This window comes from Candoia aspera, chromosome 2, assembly GCF_035149785.1.
Source record: "Candoia aspera isolate rCanAsp1 chromosome 2, rCanAsp1.hap2, whole genome shotgun sequence".
Lineage (NCBI taxonomy): Eukaryota > Metazoa > Chordata > Lepidosauria > Squamata > Boidae > Candoia > Candoia aspera.
Window position 1 is genome coordinate 57289644 of NC_086154.1, and position 7396 is coordinate 57297039.

The 7396-nt window shown below is 42.0% G+C and overlaps 1 long non-coding RNA gene across 1 annotated transcript; it reads left to right on the forward strand.

Moving 5' to 3' along the window:
- Positions 1-2380: 2380 nt before the first annotated feature.
- LOC134492259 (uncharacterized) lies at positions 2381-6098 on the forward strand. The gene is made up of 3 exons (XR_010067413.1): positions 2381-2533; positions 2991-3160; positions 5964-6098. It is a non-coding gene; the product is annotated as an uncharacterized LOC134492259 (long non-coding RNA).
- The last annotated feature ends 1298 nt before the right edge of the window (positions 6099-7396 follow it).

Genomic DNA, 7396 nt, shown 5'->3' on the forward strand with positions numbered 1-7396 from the left:
AAAATATTTTGAATAAAATCTGATTTTTCTGCTATGGACAGAGATGACATCCTGAAATATTTATCTCCTGCCTTCTGGAAGTTACAGCAATGTGTTTATATATGCACAGGCTGAGCAGAGAAATTCTGCTGAATATTTTTCCTACTGGGGCTCATTCAACAGGATTGAAAGGTAATCCACTTTATAAATTATTTCAAAGGAGAACAGAATTTTGGTGAAATTCTCATAGATGGAATGCACAAGGCATTTCCATGTAGGTTCTTCATGGCAGTTTAGAATCAGTTTCAGGCTAGCTCAATCTGGAGAAATTCAGAGAAATGGTCCCCCCAGTTTCTCCCCAATTAGGTGGGGAACTTTAAAAGGCTGTGTTCAGCTGTGATACATGCACACAACCGCACCACCCACATCCACACATTTTTCTTAATGGTGGATCACATGGGGGAGGGGTGCTGGATGAAAGAGGTTTAGGGAATGCTGAAAGCTTTTTCATGGTCAGTAGACCAAATCTTTATCTGAGAAATTACAGGAAAGTGGTTGGAGGGGAGGGTTAGAGGGGGGGGGCAAAGGCGTACCTTTTCCCCTACCCCTCTCTCAAAGCAAAGCTGGGAGAGAAACAATTGAGTTGCGAGGGACAAAAAAGGGGTGTTGAGCTTGGATTTGCTGGACGTTTTTGAGGAAAAAGGAATTGCCTCACTCTGAGGATCAGTTGAGAAATTGTAGTAAGCCTGACATTGGTCCCTAGCATGGGTGGGAAAAACCAGTGCTTATGACCTGAGCGGGCATCCTGAGATAGATGGGGAATTGCTCTTTCCAACAGCAATAATAATGCTAATAATAATAACAGGTTTTTTTAATCATATGGCATAGCAGTTTGGTGTTCATGCTGCTTTTTCTTGCTGGGAAATCCTTGTGAGGTCCAGCAGCCAGATGTGTAGACTATTTAGCTGTGACAAGTCACGTTGCCCGGGGTGCACCACGAGGAGGCTAGTCTACATTGCACTTAGCTGGGCTGAGAGAAAGTGACTGGCCCAAGGTCACCCAGCCGGCTTTCATGCCTAAGGCAGGACTAGAACTCACAGACTCCTGGTTTCTAGCCCAGAACCTTAACCACTAGACCAAACTGGCTCTCACAATAACAGCTGCCTCAATACAATAGGAAAAAACCAGGCAAGGAGGTTTCAAGTTGTGCCCACCCCTCTGCCACTAAAGTTGCTGATAAAAACGGCCAGCAGCAACACAGACATATGTTGTATTGTGCTAGAATTTAATCACTATGGCAAGCCAGCCCAGGCCAAATTAAATGGCTTGCCAGATGAAAAAGCTGCCCTGTCTTGCTGTGTGCAGTACAACAGCAAACTGCCATCAAAATGCGGATGGTTAAAATATCAGTGTGGAATCTTCCAGAATTCCTATCTGATGGGCTGATTGTTTATTTATTTAGATGAAGAAATAAAATGCCAGATGCTTTAGACAATCAACAGTAGCCACAACCACAGCTTGGTCCAATAGCCACAACCACAACCTGATCCAAGCTGGCCACACTATGGGGGTGGGGGCAGAAGAGAAATGAGGTAAAATAGGTAAGGAATTGGTCAGAGAAGACCTAGATGCTTTGAATCGATTCAGGTCTCCACAAATGGATGGACTGCATCCTTGGGTGCTGAAGAAATTAGTGGATGCAATCTTAGGACCATTTGAGTACAGAGAAATGCCAGGAGATTGGAGAAGAGCTAACATTTCCCAATCTTTTAAGAAGGGGGGCAAGTGGACCAGGAAAGTACAGACAAATCAGCTCAACATCAGTACCTGAAAAATCCTAGCAAAGATCATCTAACATTGAAAGGAATCAGTGTTTATTACAAGCCAACAAGGGTTTGTTATAAACAGGTTGTACCAGACAAATCTTACTGCTTTTTTTGGACACAGTGACTAAATTAGTAGACAAAGGAAATGCTATAGATGTAGAGTACTTCAGTAAGTCATTTCATAAAACTGACCATATCTGCCTTCTTTATGAAATGGAATAATATTGGATAGATGGTCCCATGATTAGAGAATTCACAATGAGTAGAACAACTGTACCTAACCTGTAGGTAGTCCCTTCCTTCCTTCCTTCCTGCCTGCCTGCCTTCCTTCCTAGAAAAAAGGAAAAGAAATAATGCTGATAGAAATACAGATTTAAAATAATATAGAAAATATAGTGGATAACTAACAAGTCTTGAATAACCAGCAAGTCTATAGAATCATATGGCTAACATATTCTAATATACCATTAATGACTTAGAGTATTATAGTAATTTCATACCCAACCAATGTGGGGTCCTAAATGGACCTATTTACATGGAGAAAGTTATGCAGTGTGGTACCTCGGGGTGTGCTCTTCAACATTTTCATAAATGATTTAGATGAAGAGAGAGAAGGGTTCTCACCAAATCTGCAGATGGCACAAAGCTGGGGAAGATTGTTAACCCTTCTGAAGACAGCCACAAGTTTCGAAAGGATCTTGACAGATTGGAACATTGGCCCCTATTCAGTAATATACAGTTCAGTGGTGAGAAAAGTAAGGTTCTGCACTTAAGTAGGAAAAACCAGATGACAGGTACAAGATGACAGATAGAAACAGACAGTAACTGGGTCAACAGTAATACTTGTGAGAAACTTCTGGGCAGCCTAGAAAACTATAGATTAAGCATGAACAGTTTACTGCAGCTGCTAAAAGAGCCGATGCAATCTTGGGCTGCATCAACAGAGGTGTAGTGTTGAGATCATGGGAAGTGATAGTTCTGCTCTATGCTAATGCTGGTCAGATCACATCTGGAATACTGTATCCAGGTCTGGCCACCTCAATATACTGTAAGAAGGATACTGAGGACTTGGAAAGAGTGCAGAGAAGAGCAACAAAGATGGTGAGAGGCTAAATCCTATGAAGAATGGATAAAGGAACTGAGTATATTTAACTTGAAGAAGAGATAGCAGTCTTTTTTTTTTAGGGCTCTCACAAGGAAGAAGATATTGATTTATGTTCCATAGCTCCTGAGGATAGGACAAGAACCAATGGATAGAACCTTTACAGAGGGAGATTGAAACTCAAAACAAGGAGAAATTTCCTGGCTCTGAGAGCCATTAGGCAGTGGAACAACCTGCTCCCTGTAGTTGTGCTGTAGGTGCTACGTCATGGGAGGTTTTCAAGCTAAGGTTGGATAACCATTTGCCTGGAATGGTCTGGGGTTTCCTGTTCTGGGCAGGGCATTGACCTTGAAGACCTCCAAGGTCCCTTCCAACCAAACCCTGTGATTCTTTGGCTCTATGACAACAGTACATGGCTCTTGCTTGTAGACAGGTAAAGGTTTTCTGAGCTTGGAACCATTTTCTCAGAGCTTCAAGGCCAAATACTGCATCGATGGAAGGGGGAAGGCTTCCTTAAGCTCTGTTCTATTTGATCAATTATCAACTCTGATGAGCTCAAGGCTGCACTTCTCGCAAAGTATAATCCCTCTCACCTCCTTTTCTACAAGTGGAGTGACTTCCCTCTAGAGCTGAGAAGGGTCTGAAAGACTCCCGCCCCCTCATTCACAGCCTCTCAATGAAGCCTCTGCTGGCTGTTATGCCTACCCCTTGAGCAGCAGGCTGAAACAGACTTCTTACTTAAACACCAGCCCCTGTTCTGTTTTGCTGATTCCTGTTATAAAATGTGGCTGTCTTACTCGCTGAGCTCTATCACATGTGCATGGGCATGCACACACAGACACATTTGTAATAAAGAAAGAACCCATAGACAGAACAAGCTGCAACTAGGCTGGCCATGTTAACATTGTTCATACAACTCCCCCCAGACCACAAACATTCTCCCAACCCCTCTTTGTGCATTATTGTCATTCCACAGCACATGAATAGTTCAAGCATTGGGGCTCTTGAGATTTTCAGGCATGTTGGGAGCACCTGACCAGTCCCTGGCATACAGTGAAGTGTGCTACTAATTCAGATACTTTGTGGCAGCTTCATAATCCAAGTCAATAGTGTCCCAGTTATGCTGCACCCCCAAACCAGAGGTTTTGCAGAGGGTTGCTGATGAAAATTGATTTTTGGCATATGAGTATACATGGGACAAAATACAGGGACTTGAATTTATATCCCGCCTTGCTGTTTATACCCAAGGTAACATGCAACAGTAAAAAATGCATAGCATAAAACATAACAAAATTAAAATCAACATCAACATTGAAATCAATCATTACAATAATAAACATTTTAAAACTTGGCAAAATAAATGTGTTTTTAACATTTTCCTAAATATTGGAAGAATGGGAACCAAAGGCATCTCCTTAGGAAGTACATTCCATAGTCTGGGAGCCATGCAGGAGAAAGTGTTTTCCTAAATTCTCCATAATCAATCTTCTGGCACAGCAGGATCTTTAGAAGGGACTCTCCTGCTCCTCTATATAAGTGGGCAGGTTCTGTAAAGGGATGAAATAAGATTTAATAGAAAATAGTTACGCTTGTTTTAGTAGTTAACTTTATAGTTTGTAACTAAAGGGACATGAATTCTTTAACTGTTTATTTTAATAAAAGGTTTCTTTATAATTGTTCCAACGTTCTGTCAATGTCCCCTAAATATGTATAGAATTTACATCTTTAGGGAAGTGAAATGCAGCCGATTTAAGGATGTCTAGTGACTTCTTTCTTATCTCTCCTCCTTCCACAGTTAAATATAGGATCAACTTCTTAGAATAACAGTTAATCCTGGATGTTGCATTATGCTGCTGAAGTGTCCTCATACTTTGAATGACCCCTGTTATCTCCCTTCTTGTTATCTTGCATCATTATTACCTGTATTTAAGATCTTTATAAAATGAGTCCATTCTCAAACTGTCTTTTACCAATATTCTGTGTAAGGTCTATGTAATCTCATAAACTTTGCTCTTGGCTTTTCTGAATGCAAGATACCAGATTGTAGTGCAGGTCACTGTAACCTGATAGCTTTGAATATATATATATATATATATATATATATATATCACCATAATAATGGTTGTTGGATCCTCTTCAGTTGTTGGTATTTTGCAGGGTGACTTTTCCACCAGAGCTCATAGCAGAGGAAGGGGTCCTGCAGAGAAACAACCCCCTAAGCTATTTGGGGGTTTAAATACACCAGTAGGCTTTTGATACCCAGTGTAGATCTTTTAGTACAGACATTATCATTCCTGCATCTTGTGTACCACACAATTGCAATTTCAGAACAGTTTTCAAGGGTGACCCCATGTAAAGCACATTGCAGTAGTAACCAAGGTGTGGATAATTGTGACTAGGTCTGTTCAGCTCAGACAGGGTCACAGTTGTTGCATCCAGCATAATTGTGCAAACATGCTCCTTGCCATAATGGCCACCTGCAATTCTGGTGACAGAAACACTCCCAAGCTGTGAACCAGCTCTTTCTGAGGAAGTGCAACCCCATCAAAACAGGCATCGCCTTAATCCTGAAGTCCAGCTTTCTCCTTATCAATAGTACCTCTGTTTTCTCTGGATTTAACTTTTGTTTGTTCTCCATCTAGTCCTTGCCCATCTATGAAGATTAACAGTGAACACAGGAAATAATGCAGCTTTGTCTTAACACTACTGCTTCTCTGAAGGTGAATTGTTTGAATATGGCCATCATGAAGGCATGCTATCTCCCTTACGAAATGGCTGCCATATTTGGCTACACATAATTCATTTAGCCTTCTTTTCCCAATCTGGGATATGCTGTGACTGCAAACTAGATCCAACACATCTGGAGGATATTAGATTGGGGAGGTGAAAGTTTGGCTCCCTTAAAAGAAAGAAAACTTAGGAGAGGGGAGGTGAGAAGGGCAAGGGGAGGGGCTGGACCTCCAGGGGCAGGTGACTTGGGCTTCAGAACAGCATATGCTAGTTTTTGACTTACCAGGATGAGGTTTACTAAATTTGTTGTATTTTGTAATCTACAGGCATCTCTGCACAATACTCCTTTGAATGAGGTTTCGATGGTACAGCCTGGGAGATACCAGAATCTTCTTCAGAAGTCTGCAGTAGCTCTGCCTGATTCTGGCCAATTACAGTTTCCAAATCATCTCCAAAGGCTGTTCCAGGTAATGTATGTTGTAGTAGGCCAATTGTGTGATGATCAAGGCATGATTTATCATTGCAGTAATCCTGATCCAGATAGACTGACAACTGATGCAACACCTGGAGCTGGTAGGATTTAATGTAAGCTTATTTCACCTGATCTAGGGCCTGATCACCACTAGACACCAGTTCAGGGATTCTGTGGTGTGTATGTATATGTATATGTACAGTATGTGTGCGTGTGTGTATACATACAGTATATACACATACACACATACTGTATGTATGTGTGTATATATACAGTATATACATATGGGTGGGTGTCATCCCCTCATCCTGAACTGTTAGGTCACCTCTCTCAGCAGTTTCATTTAGAAGTTAAATAACATAGGACCAGGAGGCCCTGCTCACTGTTATTTATGCCTCTGTGACCTCCCCTCTGGACCACTGCAATGCGGTGCCCTTAAAGACCATTTGGAAACTTTAGCTGGTGCGGAATGCAGCAGTATGGGTAGTAAATGGTGCCAGTTATTTGGCACAGGCAACACCACTTGAGTTGAATTGGTTGTCAATGTGCTTCTGGGTGCAATTCGAGGTGCTGGTTGTCACCTTTAAAGCCCTTCATGGCTTGGAACTGGGTTACTTGGGGGACAGTCTCTCATCAGTTGTTTCTACCCATCCATTATGGACTGGCAGGATGGGCATGCTTTGGGTCCAGTAGGCTAAGGAATGCCAGTTAGTGAGGCCTTTTCTACCATAGCCCCCACCCTATGTAACATTCTCCCTCCAGAGATTCGGTGGGCCTGGACCCTACTGGACTTTTGTAAGGCACTAAAGACCTGGTTCTGCTTCTGGGCCAGGGGCCCTGAGTGTGTGAAAGGACCCATCTCCTAGCTGTTTTAGCTCCATAGATGGTGTTTTTCTTGGCTGCTATGTTAATTTTTGTATTTAGTTTTTGTATTTAGGATATAATTGTTTTTATTCTCTTTGTTATTGTTTACCACCCAGAGTCACTTGTTGAGATGGGTGGCTTTATAAATTAAATAAATGTGAGAAAGCACCAATTAGGAGTATAAGGGCAAGTTCCGATGGGACTCAAGGACTTGTGGTGGTGGGGGGACTTGCAAGTGTGGCCTCATCCACTACCCAGTTTCTATTCCTACATGATCAGACAAACACCTGAAAGGACCGATGCCATTAAAGGAAGTACATGACAGAGGCCACAAAACTCTGCTCCAGCCATCTTGCTTTGTTTGCATGTGTCTGGGCATACAGTGCAATTCTTTGCAGGGAGAAAGACTTTGTGTATATTGTA